Source organism: Aethalodelphis obliquidens, unplaced genomic scaffold (genome assembly GCF_003676395.1).
Source record: "Aethalodelphis obliquidens isolate GAN/ISIS:26980383/991018 unplaced genomic scaffold, ASM367639v1 scaffold45, whole genome shotgun sequence".
Lineage (NCBI taxonomy): Eukaryota > Metazoa > Chordata > Mammalia > Artiodactyla > Delphinidae > Aethalodelphis > Aethalodelphis obliquidens.
In genome coordinates, this window is record NW_020837989.1 from 5,833,130 (window position 1) to 5,849,585 (window position 16,456).

A 16,456-nucleotide genomic window follows, 5' to 3' on the forward strand; every position below is an offset into this window, starting at 1 on the left:
GGTCATTCCTGTAGTTCATCCTCCTCCAAACCATTTGCTAATGAAAGGGAAAAGAAAAATAGAATCCTGGGATCTGGCCAACTTTTGTAACGGCCTGTGGATAGGTACCTTCGTCCCATTTGCTGGTTAGTCTCCAGCACACTCAAGATGGAGAGGCGTGGAGGAATTATTCTTCTGAGCTACAGCAGCACCACTATTTTGTTGAATGTAACTTCTTGTTTTCTCTCATGATAACAGTAAAAGTTCATTGGACAAAATTTGGGAAATTGAGCCTAAATAATAAGAGATAAATGAGCTATAACTTTGGAGCTCAGGAAAAACGTACTTTATTATTTGTATCTTTCCCCTACTGCACGCCTGTTTGTGCTAAGGACACCTTGCTCCCCATAAACTTTTTAATAATGTGGGGTACCTAAATGTCCTGTCATGAGAATGAGCCATACTGCTTTTTAACGGCAGGGATACGTCCAGTGTTCACTGTGGTTGTTTCTCTTTCTGTTCCCATTGGGTTGCTATGATAGAAGCAGTGTATTGGAGAGGTTCTCACTTGATTCTGGAGCCAGAAAATCTGGGTTTGAGACCTGTTTCACAATAGCTGTGTAACCTTGGTTAAGTTAACTAATATCTAAGTGCCTTGGTTACTTCATCTACAAAGTGGAGATAATAGGAGTACTGTATAGTAGCTAGGTACTTTGTTGAATGAGTTAATATGTAGAGACTAGAAGAATCCCTGGCACGTACAGAGTGTTGAATAATGTAAGCTATTGCCACAGGGGGACACAAGCTCTAGTGCCCATATAGGGGCCAGGAAGATCACGTAAATGAGTCAGGCATAAAAAAATGCAGCTCTTTTGGTCTTTCATTTTCCAACACTGTATTAAAAATAAGGGGATAGAGGACACTTCTCAAATATGTAGGATAAAAAGTCCCTTGCAAGCGTGATAAATGCAGATAACTCTTATTTATTGTTGGAAAACAGCAGGGAGTAATCAGGACCATACAAAGAGGACTTGGAAGATTGTAAGATCCACACAACTTCTGCCAAAAACTAGATTAGGGTGTGAAATTTCTCAGTCTTTAAATGTGAGCACCCAATGAGAACTTTTAAAAAAAAAAAAATTGTGTGATCTAAGCAACCTATGCCTTCAAGCTGTATTTGACCCAAAAGTTGTCAATTTAAGAACCCTGAACTTCCACTAAGTAGTGTATTCTGAATTCTAGCCCGAGAGACCCGTCTCTGAGTCCCGGGCTCCTTCTATGATACCTGGCTGTAACGTCACACATTTACTGACCACTTTAACTCTCAGATTGAAAGGACCGAAAGATACGACTCTCACTGGTACTCTGCCCGTTGCCCACAGTGGTGTATAGGGATCATCTAGGGGCTGCAGTAAGGAATGATCAGTCAGAGAAAGTAGCACTGTTCCTAGCTCCTATCCCTGTGCCTTGCCCACACTATCTAAGTGTTTTTCCTTAGTTAGGAATCCCAGCCCCTCCCTAAATTGCTGTCTACTTACAGACTGAGAGTGGAGGCTCTCCAAGTCTTCCATCTGACTTTGGAAATGTCATCTTGCCACTCATTCTGTTTAATTACTCCCTCCTGTGGAAACACTGGGCTGTCCCTGCTGCTCCTTCAAGTGGAGAATAACAAGTCTTTGGGTTTTTCCTGGCTCTTACTTGCTGAGGAAGGAGATGATAAATGCTTGGTGCTTTGGGGCTGCTTTCTGAACCACCCCGAGGCAACAATTGCTTACTCGGACATATGGAAAGGAGGCAACCACTCAGGGAATAGCTTCTTTTTTTTTTTTTTTTTTTTTTTTTGTAGTACGCGGGCCTCTCACTGTTGTGGCCTCTCCCATTGCAGAGCGCAGGGTCAGCGGCCATGGCCCACGGGCCCAGCCGCTCCGCGGCATGTGGGATCTTCCCAGACCGGGGCACGAACCCGTGTCCCCCGCATCGGCAGGTGGACTCTCAACCACTGCGCCACCAGGGAAGACCCAGGGAATAGCTTTTTAATAAAGCAGTTTATGTCAGGGAAGGCAAAGGAGGGAGGCGGGCTTGATCTCTTGGGAATGTCCTCTCACCACTGCAAAGAGCAAAGTGAAAGAGGACGTAACCGCAGGGGGACCAGAGCACAGCATTTATAACCAGCCAGAGGGCTGCCTCGAAGCGGTGAGGTTGATTCTCTGATAACTGTTTATAGTAGCTGGTCAAATAGAATGAAATAGGGAAATTCTGGCAATGCCGTTGTTCTCCACATCTCAGGCTCTCCTTTTTAACAAGCTTCCGATTGGATTTGTAGACAGAAATCTTATGTAGTCATTTCCTCAACCACTTCTTTCTGCTGAGGCTCCATTCTTTTTTCTTCTGTCTTATCTTGTCCTGCTACCCTATACGTACACTCTAGTCTTCTCGTTTGCCATACAGTTGCTCTGTCTTTGCACATTGCCTTTTCGGTCTGGAATACCGATCTCTTTTCTCAGCCTGCACAAGTCCTGGGCTCCCTTCAAAATTTGTCTCTACAAATAAGACTTTCTAAATTTTCCCAAGGCAATAGAAATTACAAGACTCTAGGAAGAAAGGGAAATTCTTTGCCTTTCTTCCCACCTATTCTTCCATCCTGCACCCTATCCCCAGGAAAATACATAAATCTGATTGGCCAAGTTCTAGGATATTTATTGGAAAACTTTTGCTGACAGTAGAATCACTTAATTCCAAAGCTATGTGTCGAGATGTGCCTCTCCCTTTACACTGTGGTCTATTCTTACAGAAAGAGGAGTGATTGGAACTAGTGTCTGCTCTCCTGGAAATGACCCAGCCAGTTTCCGGGAAATTCTTCTCTTTGGTCTTCAGCAGTTCCTTTCATGCACTGAGATTGTGGATCTGAGGTGGTAAGGAATGTAGGGTACAGTTTGGGAGTCATGGGAGGTTCTTAAGGCTTCATCTTAATGTGTGTTCCAGCCGCATTCATCAGAGCTTCCTGGCATCATGGTTAGATTTACAAGTTCACTAAACAGAAAAGGGGTATTTGCTTTATGTTTACTGATGTCCCTGTGTATCTGTCTCCCTTGGGGACTCTGTAGGTGTCATAGCTATTTTCCATAATATCCTCTTTTTCTTTCAATTAAAGAAAAATTTTTTTATCGAAGTATAGTTGATTTACAATGTTGTGGCAATCTCTGCTGTGCAGCAAAGTGACTCAGTTATACACATAGAGACATTCTTTTTTTTATATTCTTTTCCATTATGGTTTATCACAGGATATTGAGTATAGTTCCCTGTGCTATACAGTAGGACCTTGTTGTTTATCCATGTAATAGTAAATATAATAGTTTGCAGCTACCAACCCCAAACTCCCAGTCCACTCCTCTCCTTCCCCCACTCCCCCTTGGCAACCACAGGTCTGTTCTCTATGTCTATGAGTTTGTTTCTCTTTTGTAGATAGGTTCATTTGTGCCATATTTTAGATTCCATATATAAGTGATATCATATGGTATTTGTGTTTCTCTTTCTGACTTACTTCACTTAGTATGACAATCTCTAGTTGTAACCATGTTGCTGCAAATGGCATTTCTTTTTTTTATGGCTGAGTAGTGTTCCACTGTATATATGTGCCACATCTTCTTTATCCATTCATCTGTCAGTGGACATTTAGGTTGTTGCCATGTTTTGCCTATTATAAATAATGCTGCTATGAACATAGGGGTGCATGTATCTTTCTGAAGTATAGTTTTGTCCAGGTATATTCCCAGTAGTCAGATTGCTGGATCATATGGTAATTCTATTCTTCATTTTCTGAGGAACTTCTATACTGTTTTCCATGTGACTGTACCAACTTACATTCCCACCAACAGTGTAGAAGGGTTCCCTTTTCTCCACACCCTCTCCAGCATTTGTTATTTGTAGACTTTTTAATGATGGCCATTCTGACTGGTGTGGGGTGGTACCTTATTGCAGTTTTGATTTGCATTTCTCTGATAATTAGTGATGTTGAGCATCTTTTCATGTGCCTACTGGCCATCTGTATGTCTTTTTTGGAGAAATGTCTATTAAGGTCTTCTGCCCATTTTTCAATTGGGTTATTTGTTTTTTTGTTGTTGTTGAATTGTATGAGCTGTTTGTATATTTCAGAGTTTAAGCCCTTGTCTGTCACATCATTTGCAAATATTTTCTCCCATTCCATAGGTTGTCTTTTCGTTTTTTGTTTTTGTTTTTTGTTTTTTTGGTGTGTGTGTGTGTGTGTGTGTGTGTGTGTGTGTGTGTTTATGGTTTCCTTTGCTGTGCAAAAGCCTGTAGGTTTGATTAGGTCCCATTTGTTTATTTTTGTTTTTATTTCTATTGCCTTGGGAGACTGACCTAAGAAAACATTGGCGCAATCGTAATATCCTCTTAATACCATCAAAAGTCTCACATTGTTTCAAACAACACTTACCTTTAAAGAGGCAGAAAATTGGCCTGATGAAGAGAGCACTGTTTGAAGCTAGACTCCCTGGATTCAAATCCAGACTCTGCCACTCTGCAGCTGTGTGATTTTAAGATAATTATCTAACTTCTCTGTGCTTCTTACAGAAAGAGGAGTGATTGGAATTAGTGTCTGCTCTCCTGGAAATGACCCAGCCAGTTTCTGTATTATGAGGGTGGTTATAGTGCTAGCCTCTTAGGACTGTCTGGGAAATCAATAAAAATACTATCTCCAGAATGGTAAGAGCCATGCCTGGAGTATAGTAAAAATTCAGCAAATGTTAGTCATCTTCATTGTCACCATCATTTGCACCTCTAAGCCTATCACTCTTAATTCCATCACAGTCCTCAAAAGTTTGCCTGGTCGTATAAGAATTTGCATCTATACATTTGTCTTTCGACATTTTCAGCTCTGCCTGAAGGTCATTTACTTAGTCACAAAGGGCTCTGAAGTTTATTATGACAAGAGTTTATTATAGAAGAGCAGCAAAAGAACTGCCTGTTGATTAAAATGTGCCATGTACCATGTTGTCACAAATTTTAGAACTGGAATGAACCTTAGAGATTATTGGGCCCAAATTCTTCTTTTTGAAGATGAGGAACCTAAGGCTCAGAATGGAGAAGAAACCCCCAAACCTCTCAATCTGCACAAGGGTCAGCAGTGCAGCCCAGTTGTTTGGGGCGCATCACTGGGAGCCTTTGACTCTGCAGTGCAGCCGTGGCAAGCGTACGAACCCTTTAATCCTCCAGAGTCTCACTGGAGGTTTTAAAAATTAAGGGTGGTGGTTACCTTTGCATCCAAGATAAGAAGTAGTGTGTTAAACTAAATGTCTCTCCAAATGGCTATGTTTCCAATTTAATAGGCACCTCACTCTCATGTGTTAATGAGACCAAGTTCCTGTTTCAAAGGACCCCTCATAGGTTTTATAAATACATTTAGAGGCCAGTGCTCTATGGCTCCCTATTGGGTAATTAGTTTCACCTGTTTATGATGAGCAGTCCCAGCAGGATTAACATGAGGATGTATACAATGTATCAAGTGAAGCAAGAGATCATGATCTTCTTTTCTGCACTTCTCCTAGTCTGTGTCCTTACCTGCATTCGTTCCCAATTTGCTTGTAAGCTGTGTGGCTTCTTGCAGCATCTGGCCAGTTACCAAACATTTTTTTAAAGACTTCAAATTGATAACCAATTGATATCTGAAAGGATGACCTAAAATTGTTTTCCCACTATTGATTAAACACGAGCAATCTTTGTGTAAGTTTCATGGGCTCCTTCCAAGTGCCCAATAACCAATGACAGTGTCTTTGTAATTTTTAGAACATTATTTGCTAATCAGGGCTTATCTCACAATCAGCAATTAAAACACCAATGAAGGTCCTTTCAGAAATCCATTGACATCAAGCTAATATGGAACATGTCACCAAGAGTAATATATTAATAAAGTAGTTAAGCACAGGAGATATCAAACATCGGTGAAAACTCTCAAAAAATAAGCCAAATTTAAGTCAGTGGGGAAATATTCCTCCTTATATTCAACAGACTATCCAGCCATGAAAAGACAGGTTGTGCACTTATTATGTACAAACATCATGCTAGTCTTACTGTATGAGATATAATCCTGGCTCCCAAGGTGTTTATTGTACAGCGGAAAAGATAAGACATGTCCTGAAAGAATGCTCCTACAAGGTATAAAGTGAAAAGAACCTCAGAAAGTTCATACAAGGGCATTTATACTCAGAGACAGGAGATACATATGGGATAATGGTTAGGAAAACAGGCTTTGGGGGCAAAGAAATAAGGAATCAAATCCTGCCTGACTGTATACCAGTTTGGGGATAACCAAGTTGTTTAACTCATCAGAGACTCAGTGTTTTCACTTTAAAATAACACTGACACGATGGATGAAATTAGCCAAGTGTCTGGTGTTTTATACACTGGAAGGCTTAGAGAGGTGGTATTTATACTGGTACTTGAAGAATGAAAATATTTGGATAGGTGAAATTGAGTGAGGTATAAAAGGAGTCTAAGTAGAAGAAACTAAGGCATACACCAATTCAGGCAGTCATGGCACTGAAAGGAGAAGAATAGTAAAAACACAAAGTTGGTCAAGGGAATATTTAAAGGTAAAACCAAGTAAGTTAGGGCCAGGTAATAGAGTGATGTATCAAGACATTCTATGAAATAAAGCAATTTCCATATCGCTGCCTGGATGGAGCCAAAAAGTATCATGCTTTTGTCATGGTTAAGAATGTGGGCTCAGTAGATAGTCTGCCTGGGTTTTTATCCTGGCTTTACTGTTCACTAGCTGGGTAATCTCAGGAAGTTAGCTTAACTTCTGTGCCTAAAGGGCCTCATTTATAAAACAGAGCTAATACTAGTAAAAATGCTTTCTGTGGTCACTCTTATTATTGCCTTTTTCTCAAATAATGAGTCTTTTGAAGAGGATGAAAAAAATCTTCTCTGAACAATCATTGAATTATTTGTAGCTCCATTGTCCTTCCATTATCTACTTCTAGGAATAATGAGCTAGATTCTCCAAACCACATTGCCCACATTGCCCAAAAAACTACTAATAACACTGGACAAAATATATATTAAAATTCTCCTTAAATCCACTATAAAGCTCAAAGATACTGGAGAATTACCATGTCAAGGTCCAGGAAATTACAGGATCTCAGAATAGTAAGAAAAGCCTGTAAGCTCATTTTACATTGATGGCATTTGCCTATCCAGAAGAAATACCTGAGTTGAAGAAAAAGAGCTTGTGTTTGATACCTTTGGAAGTGATAAAGTAGAAAATCAAAACTAGCCTAAGGTGGGTAGTCTAATATGCACTGCTTGCACATGAATCTAGGTGAAGGCAAACCAGAGTAAACCATTCTCCTCAACCTACCCTTCTGGGGCTAGAGTGATCATTGCCTTGGATGAATGATTCAGGTTTGATGTAAACAGGAAGATGGCACATCTCTGGCAGGTAGGACATTATATTGTGGTTCTTTAGTGAAATTTCAGTCTGAAATTCTATGACTGCAAAACCCCTCAAACCTTGTATTCAGTTTAAAATCTTTACCCATTTTCAGTCTCCAGGTTCCAGACTAAAAGTGGCAAAAATTCTCTCTGGAGGAATGTTTCCTCATTCTAGGTCCTAAGAAATCCCTGAAAAATAAATTTTTTTATTAAATAAATTTGCAAAGCCAATAACCAAGCCGCAGTCCCAGATAAGAAAACACCCCAAACAATAAACTGCCCAAGGGTAGAAACCAGCAGAAACAGTAGCCGTAGAGACTGAGTCCCCATAACTTCAGGTAGTAAAATTGTCAACTACAGATTATAAAATGGCTAAAGTTAGTATATTTAATCTAAAAAATACAAGCTTGAGAGTATCTAAAGAGAAGAAATTATAACTAGTACTACTGCAGACTTTTTAATTAAATAAAAGCTAAAAATAGAACCTACACCTGCAATTCCAAATTGAGTAGATGAGATTAAGAAAACGTTAGATGCAGCTGAAGAGAGAATTAATAGATGGATAAGAATAAATTATCCAGAATGCAGCAGAGAGAGACAAAATGATAGAAAACATCAAAGATTCTTAAGAGAGAGGGAGCACAGAAGAAAATGATAGAAAACATCAAAGATTGTTAAGAGATAGGGAACACAGAAGGAGGTGTCTAATGGAAGTTTACTTAGAGTTCAAGGGAGGGAGGGAGGGAATGGGGTAAGGGCAGTATTTGAAAAGCTAATGGCTTAAAATATTTCTGTATGCCATGAAAAACATCAAACCACAGATTCAAGCATATCAGTGAATCTAAAGCCAAATCTAAAAAAGGAATAAGAAAAGAAATGTATTTCTGGATACGTCATAGTGAAATTGCAATGAAGGTCATGTGAATCTAAGAATGGGCTTGGTTGTTAATGCGTGGGGAGAGATGCAGGGTACTTGTACATATGAGGTCTGTAGTGCCTGGCCAGAAAAAAAGTGACAGCTTGACCTGTACCATCCTTCTGCCTTCCACTAAACAATGGTTGTTTACTCTTCTGCTTCCCCTTCTCACTGCTACTCTGATGGTTTCTCAGTCTCTTCTCACTATGAACATTTCAGTCATCTGCAAGGAAAAGCCCGCTGCTCACGTATTCTATGTACTGATTAACCTGAATTACACACTGTGACCTGATCATATCTTTCATATTTCCTGCCTTGATTATTTTACATGTTCTTCCCTCTTTCAGAAATTCCCTCACCATTATAAAGCAACAATGTGCAACTCAATATCGAAAAACAACCCAATTAAAAGATGGGCAGAAGACATGAATACACATTTTCCCAAAGAAGCCATGCAGATAGTTTATAAGCACATGAAAAGATGCTCAGCGTCACTAATCATCAGAGAAATGCGAATCAAAACCACAATGAGGTATCATCTAACACATGTCAGAATGACTGTAATGAAAAAGCCCGCAAATAACAATTGCTGGCAAGGATGCAGTGAAAAGGGAACCCTTGTACACTGTCAGTGGGAATGTAAATTGGTGCAGCCACTGTGGAAAACAATATGGAGGTTCCTCAAAAAACTAAAAATAGAACTACCTCATGATCCAGTAATCCCACTGCTGGGTATATATTTGAAAAAGATGAACACACTAATTGGGAAAGATACATGCATCCCAACGTTCATAGCAGTATTATTTGCAATAGCCAGGATATGGAAATGACCCAAGTACCCATCAACAGATGAATGGACAAGGAAGATGTGGTATATATACATAGTGGAATATAACTCAGCCATAAAAAAGAATGAAATTCTGCTATTTTCAAGAATGTGGATGAACTTAGGTGGTATTAGGCTTCATGAAATAAGTCAGAGAAAGACAAATACTCTCTTTTATCACTTATATGTGGAATCTAAAAAAGATAAAACAAACAAATGTATGTAACAAAACAGAAACAGATTGCCAGATACACAGAACAAACTAGTGGTTACCAGAAGGGAGAGGAAAGGGGGGAAGGAGCAAAGCGGGATAGGGGATTAAAAGATACAAACTACTATGTATAAAATAGATAAGCAACAAAGGTATATTGTATATAGCACAGGGAAGTACAGCCATTATTTTGTAATAACTTTAATGGAGTATAACCTATAAAAATAGTGAATGACTATGTTGTATACCTGAAACTAATATAATATTGTAAATCAACTATACTTCAATTAAAAAACATATCCTATGAATAAGGAAGAACCCATGAGCTTTGAAAATATATATAGTTTTTTATTTTGGCTGTGCCAGGTCTTAGTTGTGGCATGCAGGATCTTTAGTTGTGGCATGTGGGCTTCTTAGTTGCGGCATGCGGGTTTCTTAGTTGCAGCATGCATGCAGGATCTAGTTCCCCAACCAAGGATCAAACCTGGGCTCCCTGCATTGGGAGCACAGAGTCTTACCCACTGGAGCACAAGGGAAGTCCCTGAAATTCTTTAAAAGGGGCTTTTAAGACATCTAGCTCCTATAGAGTGAAAATGAAATTTCTAGTAGAGCAGTTTAGTATCCTAGAAAAACCACAGGCTTTTAGTTCATATTCCTGATCTGCCGTCCACTAGCTGAGCAAACATGGACAAGCTCTTTAACCTCGCCGCATCTTTGTTTCCTCATCTGTAAAGATGACAATACTATCTACAAAATAGAGTGCTTAGGAATATTACACAGGTTAATGAATGTAAAATGTCTTACACAGTGTTTGCATCAGTCAGCATTCAATATATATTTTCTGAGTAAGTGAAACAGATTCTAGTTGTAACCCTTAATTCTAAGGCTGATTAGGAAGCATGTAGGGTTAGCAAACAAACAAACAAAAAGTGAGCCCTTCTCACTTGCATTAGGTAGTTTAAATATTTAAGAGCAGTTCCCAAGTAGTATTGATGGCTCAGGGCTTACACAAATTGAAGAGAGTAAAGTTGGTCATCTAAGGAGATTCACCCACATTTATGTTTCTAATACTCTTTGACAGGTCCCCAGCATATCTTGTGCAAGTTATCACTATCTGTATCCAGGAGATGGAGTGGTAGGGGCTCAGCTCCAACCATATGTCATGGGAAAAGGGCATGCTTTCTTATCATATGCCCAGAGACATCTTATCTGCAGCCCTGTCCTTGAATTTACTTACCTAGGAGTGTTCAAGCCAACTTGGAACTGAACAAAAGAGTAAGAGCTGGATTTAGACATTCACTGATTTATAAGGCTAAATTAAGTGGGAGAAAGGGTGGTGAGATGGTAACAAATGACAGTCCAAGTTCATCAAAAATGTTAACAAATGGAAAACTCAAACTAATGGAATTATTGGCCCATGCACAGTCAGATCTGAAAGGGCCCCAAGAAACAGGGGATTCAGCCCCTCAGTGTAAAATCATGGGGAGAAAATGGGCCACTTCCTGAGCTAAAGGAGCAAACCAGGCTTGCTGGAGACTGGGTTCTCTTCCAACACGCAGGGCCAAGCACACCCTGGGGAGTGTGGGGCAAAGGCTGCTTTGGGGCAGGCATTGCTTGATGTTTTTGCTTTTGCTCAGAGAGCCACGTAAATTTGCTTTGGTGATATTTCAGGTGAGTTAGAGACACATTCTGTAGTTCCAAGTTTGAAACTAAGAATTAACTCTCTTCCTGTAACTGAGTGGGTTCTCACATGGAATACAAGATTCTCTCGATAAGAATTTTTAAAAAATAAATTGTAATGATAATTCCTGCCAATTACAGACCCAGTAGAAGGAAAAGGAGGGCCTTGAACTCAGGGGAGAATAAGGGTCATGTTCTTACCACTCCAGGAGAGTAGTGTGTGCAATGAGCAGATGATGGGGAGAAGTAGGCATCGCTCCACAAAACTCAGGTCCCCCAGGATGCTGGGCCACCTCGTCCACTCATAGCAAGGATGGCAGTTTTGCCCACAAGTTCTATTTGGTGCTTTAGCGTAGACTGAAGTGTATGTACCCTCCTCCATCAGGATGTTAGAGGGCCAAAAAGCTTTCTTTAATGAGGCTTAAATGTACACCCATGACTCCTGTTAAGAGAGGCCAGGCACTATAGACCTCATATGTACAAGTACCCTGCATCTCTCCCCACGCATTAACAACCAAGCCCATTCTTAGATTCACATGACGTTCGTACCTGAATTCAAACTGTCTTATGTGTAATTCAAGGCCTAGAGGACCATTCTGTTGGCTCAACACAGGAAGCCTCTTTACAAAGCAGCACTGATTTGGAGAGTCTGGGTACCATACATGAGAGACATCCTCCCATTTTTCCACCACTCTAGCCAAAAGCGGGAATTTGAAAATGGCCCTTGCTGAATGGTTACAGTGTGCTAAGTGCTATGAAAAATACTTTACATAAATTACGTATGAAAGTCAAAACATTTATTTGAGGAAGAACTATCATCCTAACCTCCCAAAGAAATTACGGGAATTGTCCAAGTATATACATAGTTAATAGGTGATGGAAATGAGATTTAATAGAGGTCTGTCTTTTAGATGTTCCTATTTTTTCCACTGTACCTATTTTCAATGAGAAGTTATTCAGGATGATGATGTTGTTGATCATGTACAAGAAAAGATAACATTTGTCTAGAGAGAAACAATCTTCCTTTGAGCAGAAAATGAAACTGGCTGTAGGTGATTATTTTTTTTTTTAATCTTTACTGGAGTATAATTGCTTTACAACAGTGTGTTAGCTTCTGCTTTATAACAAAGTGAATCAGCTATACATATACATATATCCCCAAATCTCCTCCCTCTTGCGTCTCCCTCCCACCCTCCCTATCCCACCCCTCTAGGTGGGCACAAAGCACTGAGCTGATCTCCCTGTGTTATGCGGCTGCTTCCCACTAGCTATCGATTTTACATTTGGTAGTGTATATATGTCCATGCCACTCTCTCACTTTGTCCCAGCTTACCTATCCCACCACTGTGTCCTCAAGTCCATTCTCTAGATCTGCATCTTTATTGCTATCCTGCCCCTAGGTTGTTCATAACCAATTTTTTTTTTAGATTCCATATATATGTGTTAACATACGGTGTTTGTTTTTTTCTTTCTGACTTACGATACTCTGTATGACAGACTCTAGGTCCATCCACCTCACTACAAGTTACTCCATTTCTTTTTATGGCTGAGTAAAATTCCATTGTATATATATGCCACATCTTCTTTATCTAATCATCTGTCGATGAACACTTAGGTTGCTTCCGTGTCCCGGCTATTGTACATAGAGCTGCAATGAACATTGTGGTACATGACCCTTTTTGAATTATGGTTTTCTCAGGGTATATGCCCGGTAGTGGGATTGCTGGGTCATATGGTAGATTTTTAAGGAACCTACATACTGTTCGCCATAGTGGTTGTATCAATTTCTGTTCCCACCAACAGTGCAAGAGGGTTCCCTTTTCTCCACACCCTCTCCAGCATTTATTGTTTGTAGATTTTTTGATGATGGCCGTTCTGACCAGTGTGAGGTGATACCTCGTTTTAGTTTTGATGTGCATTTCTCTAGTGATTACTGATGTTGAGCATTCTTTGACGTTTTTGTTGGCTATCTGTATATCTGCTTTAGAGAAAATGTCTATTTAGGTCTTCTGCTCATTTTTGGATTGTGTTATTTGTTTTTTTTTATATTGAGCTGCATGAGCTGCTTGTAAATTTTGGAGATTAATCCTTTGTTAGTTGCTTCATCTGCAAATAATGTCTCCCATTCTGAGGGTTGTCTTTTCATCTTGTTTATGGTTTCCTTTGCTGTGCAAAAGCTTTGAAGTTTCATTAGGTCCCATTTGTTTATTTTTGTTTTTATTTCCATTTCTCTAGGAGGTGGGTCAAAAAGGATCTTGCTGTGATTTATGTCATACAGTGTTCTGCCTATGTTTCCCTCTGAGAGTTTTATAGTGTTTGGACTTACATTTAGGTCTTCAATCCATCTTGAGTTTACTTTGTGTATGGTATTAGGGAGTGTTCTAATTTCATTCTTTTACATGTAGCTGTCCAGTTTTCCCAGCACCGCTTACTGAAGAGGCTGTCTTTTCTCCATTGTATATTCTTGTCTCTTTTATCACAAATAAGGTGACCATAGCTGTGTGGGTTTATCTCTGGGCTTTCTGTCCTGTTCCATTTATCTATATTTCTGTCTTGTGCCATTACCATACTGTCTTGATTACTGTAGCTTTGTAGTAGAGTCTGAAGTCAGGGAGTTTGATTCCTCCAGCTCCGTTTTTCTTTCTCAAGATTGCTTTGGCTGTTTGGGGTCTTTATGTTTCCCTACAAATTGTGAAATTTTTTGTTCTACTTCTGTGAAAAATGCTATTGGTAGTTTGATAGGGATTGCACTGAATCTGTAGATTGCTTTGGGTAGTATAGTCATTTTCACAGTGTTGATTCTTCCAGTCCAAGAACATGGTAAATCTCTCCATCTGTTTGTATCATCTTTAATATCTTCCATCAGTGTCTTTTAGTTTTCTGCATACAGGTCTTTTGTCTCCTTAGGTAGGTTTATTACTAGGTATTCCTAGGTATTTTATTCTTTTTGTTGCAGTGCTAAATGCAACATTAAGAAATTTCTTTAATTGCTCTTTCACATTTTTCATCATTAGTTTATAGGGATGCAAGAGATTTCTGTGCATTAATTTTATATCCTGCTACTTTACCAAATTCATGGATTAGTTCTGGTAGCTTTCTGGTAGCATCTTTATGATTCTCTATGTGTAGTATCATGTCATCTACAAACAGTGACAGCTTTACTTCTTCTTTTCCGATTTGGATTCCTTTTATTTCTTTTTCTTCTCTGATTGCTGTGGCTAAAACTTCCAAAACCATGTAGAATATTAGTGGTGAGAGTGGGCAACCTTGTCTTGTTCCTGATCTTAGTGAAAATGGTTTCAGTGTTTCACCAATGATAATGATGTTGTCTGTGGGTTTTTCATCAATGGCCTTTATTATGTTGAGGTAAGTTCCCTCTATGCCTACTTTTTGGAGGGTTTTTATCATAAATGGGTGTTGGATTTTGTCAAAAGCTTTTTCTGCATCTATTGAGATGATCATATGGGTTTTCTCCTTTAATTTGTTAATATACTGTATCACATTGATTGATATGGATATATTGAAGAATCCTTGCATTCCTGGGATAAACCCCAGTTGATCATGGTGTATGACCCTTTCAATGTGCTGTTTAATTTGTTAATATACTGTATCACATTGATTGATATGGATATATTGAAGAATCCTTGCATTCCTGGGATAAACCCCAGTTGATCATGGTGTATGACCCTTTTAATGTGCTGTTGCTAGTATTTTGTTGAGGAGTTTTGCGTCTATATTCATCAGTGATATTGGCCTGTAGTTTTCTTTCTTTGTGACATCTTTGTCTGGTTTTGGTATCAGGGTGATGGTGGCCTCATAGAATGAATTTGGGAGTGTTCCTCCCTCTGCTATATTTTGGAAGAGTTTGAGAAGGATAGGTGTTAGCTCTTCTCTAAATGTTTGATAGAATTCACCTGTGAAGCCATCTGGTCCTGGGCTTTTGTTTGTTGGAAGATTTTTAATCACAGTCTCAATTTCACTTCTTGTGATTGGTCTGTTTATGTTTTCTATTTCTTACTGGTTCAGTCTTGGAAGGTTGTGCTTTTCTAAGGATTTGTCCATTTCTTCCAGGTTGTCCATTTTATTGGCATATAGTTGTTTGTAGTAATTGCTCATGATCCTTTGTATTTCAGCAGTGGCAGTTGTTACTTCTTTTTCATTTCTAATTCTATTGATTTGAGTCTTCTCCCTTTTTTTCTTGATGAGTCTTGCTAATGGTTTATCAATTTTATTTATCTTCTCAAAGAACCAGCTTTTAGTTTTATTGATCTTTGCTTTTGTTTCCTTCATTTCTTTTTCATTTATTTCTCATCTGAGGTTTATGATTTCTTTCCTTCTGCTAACTTTGGGGTTTTTTTTTTTTTGTTCTTCTTTCTCTAATTGCTTTAGATGTAAGGTTAGGTTGTTTATTTGAGATGTTTCTTGTCTCTTGAGATAGGGTTGTATTGCTAACATTCTCTCTTAGAACTCCTTTTGCTGTATCCCATAGGTTATGGGTCATCGTGTTTTCATTGTCATTTTTTTCTAGGTATTTTTTGATTTCCTCTTTGATTTCTTCAGTGATCTCTTGGTTATTTAGTACTGTATTCTTTAGCCTCCATGTGTTTGTATATTTTACAGATTTTTTTTTCATGTAATTGATATCTAGTCTCATAGTGTTGTGGTTGGAAAAGTTACTTGATACAATTTCAGTTTTCTTAAATTTACCAAGGATTGATTTGTGGTCCAAAATATGATCTATCCTGGAGAATGTTCCATGGGCACTTCAGAAGAAAGTGTATTCTGTTGTTTTTAGGTGGAATGTGCTATAAATATCAGTTAACTTCATCTTGTTTAATGTGTCATTTAAAGCTTGTGTTTCCTTATTTATTTTCATTTTGGTTGATCTGTCCATTGGTGAAAGTGGGGTGTTAAAGTCCCCTACTATTCTTGTGTTACTGTCGATTTCACCTTTTATGGCTGTTAGCATTTGCCTTATGTATTGAGGTGCTCCTATGTTGGGTGCATAAATAATTACAATTGTTATATCTCCTTCTTAGATTGATCCCTTGATGATTATGTAGTGTCCTTCTTTGTCTCTTGTAATAATATTTATTTTTAAGTCTATTTTTTTCTGATAGGAGAATTGCTATTCCATCTTTCTTTTGATTTCCACTTACATGGAATAACTTTTTCCATCCACTCACTTTCAGTCTGTATGTGTCCCTAGGTCTGAAGTGGGTCTCTTGTAGACAGCATATATACAGGTCGTGTTTTTGTGTCCATTCAGCCAGTCTATGCCTTTTGTTTGGAGCATTTAATCCATTTACATTTAAGGTAGTTATTGATATGTGTGTTCCTATTAGCATTTTCTTAATTGTTTTGGGTTTGTTATTGTAGGTCTTTTCCTCCT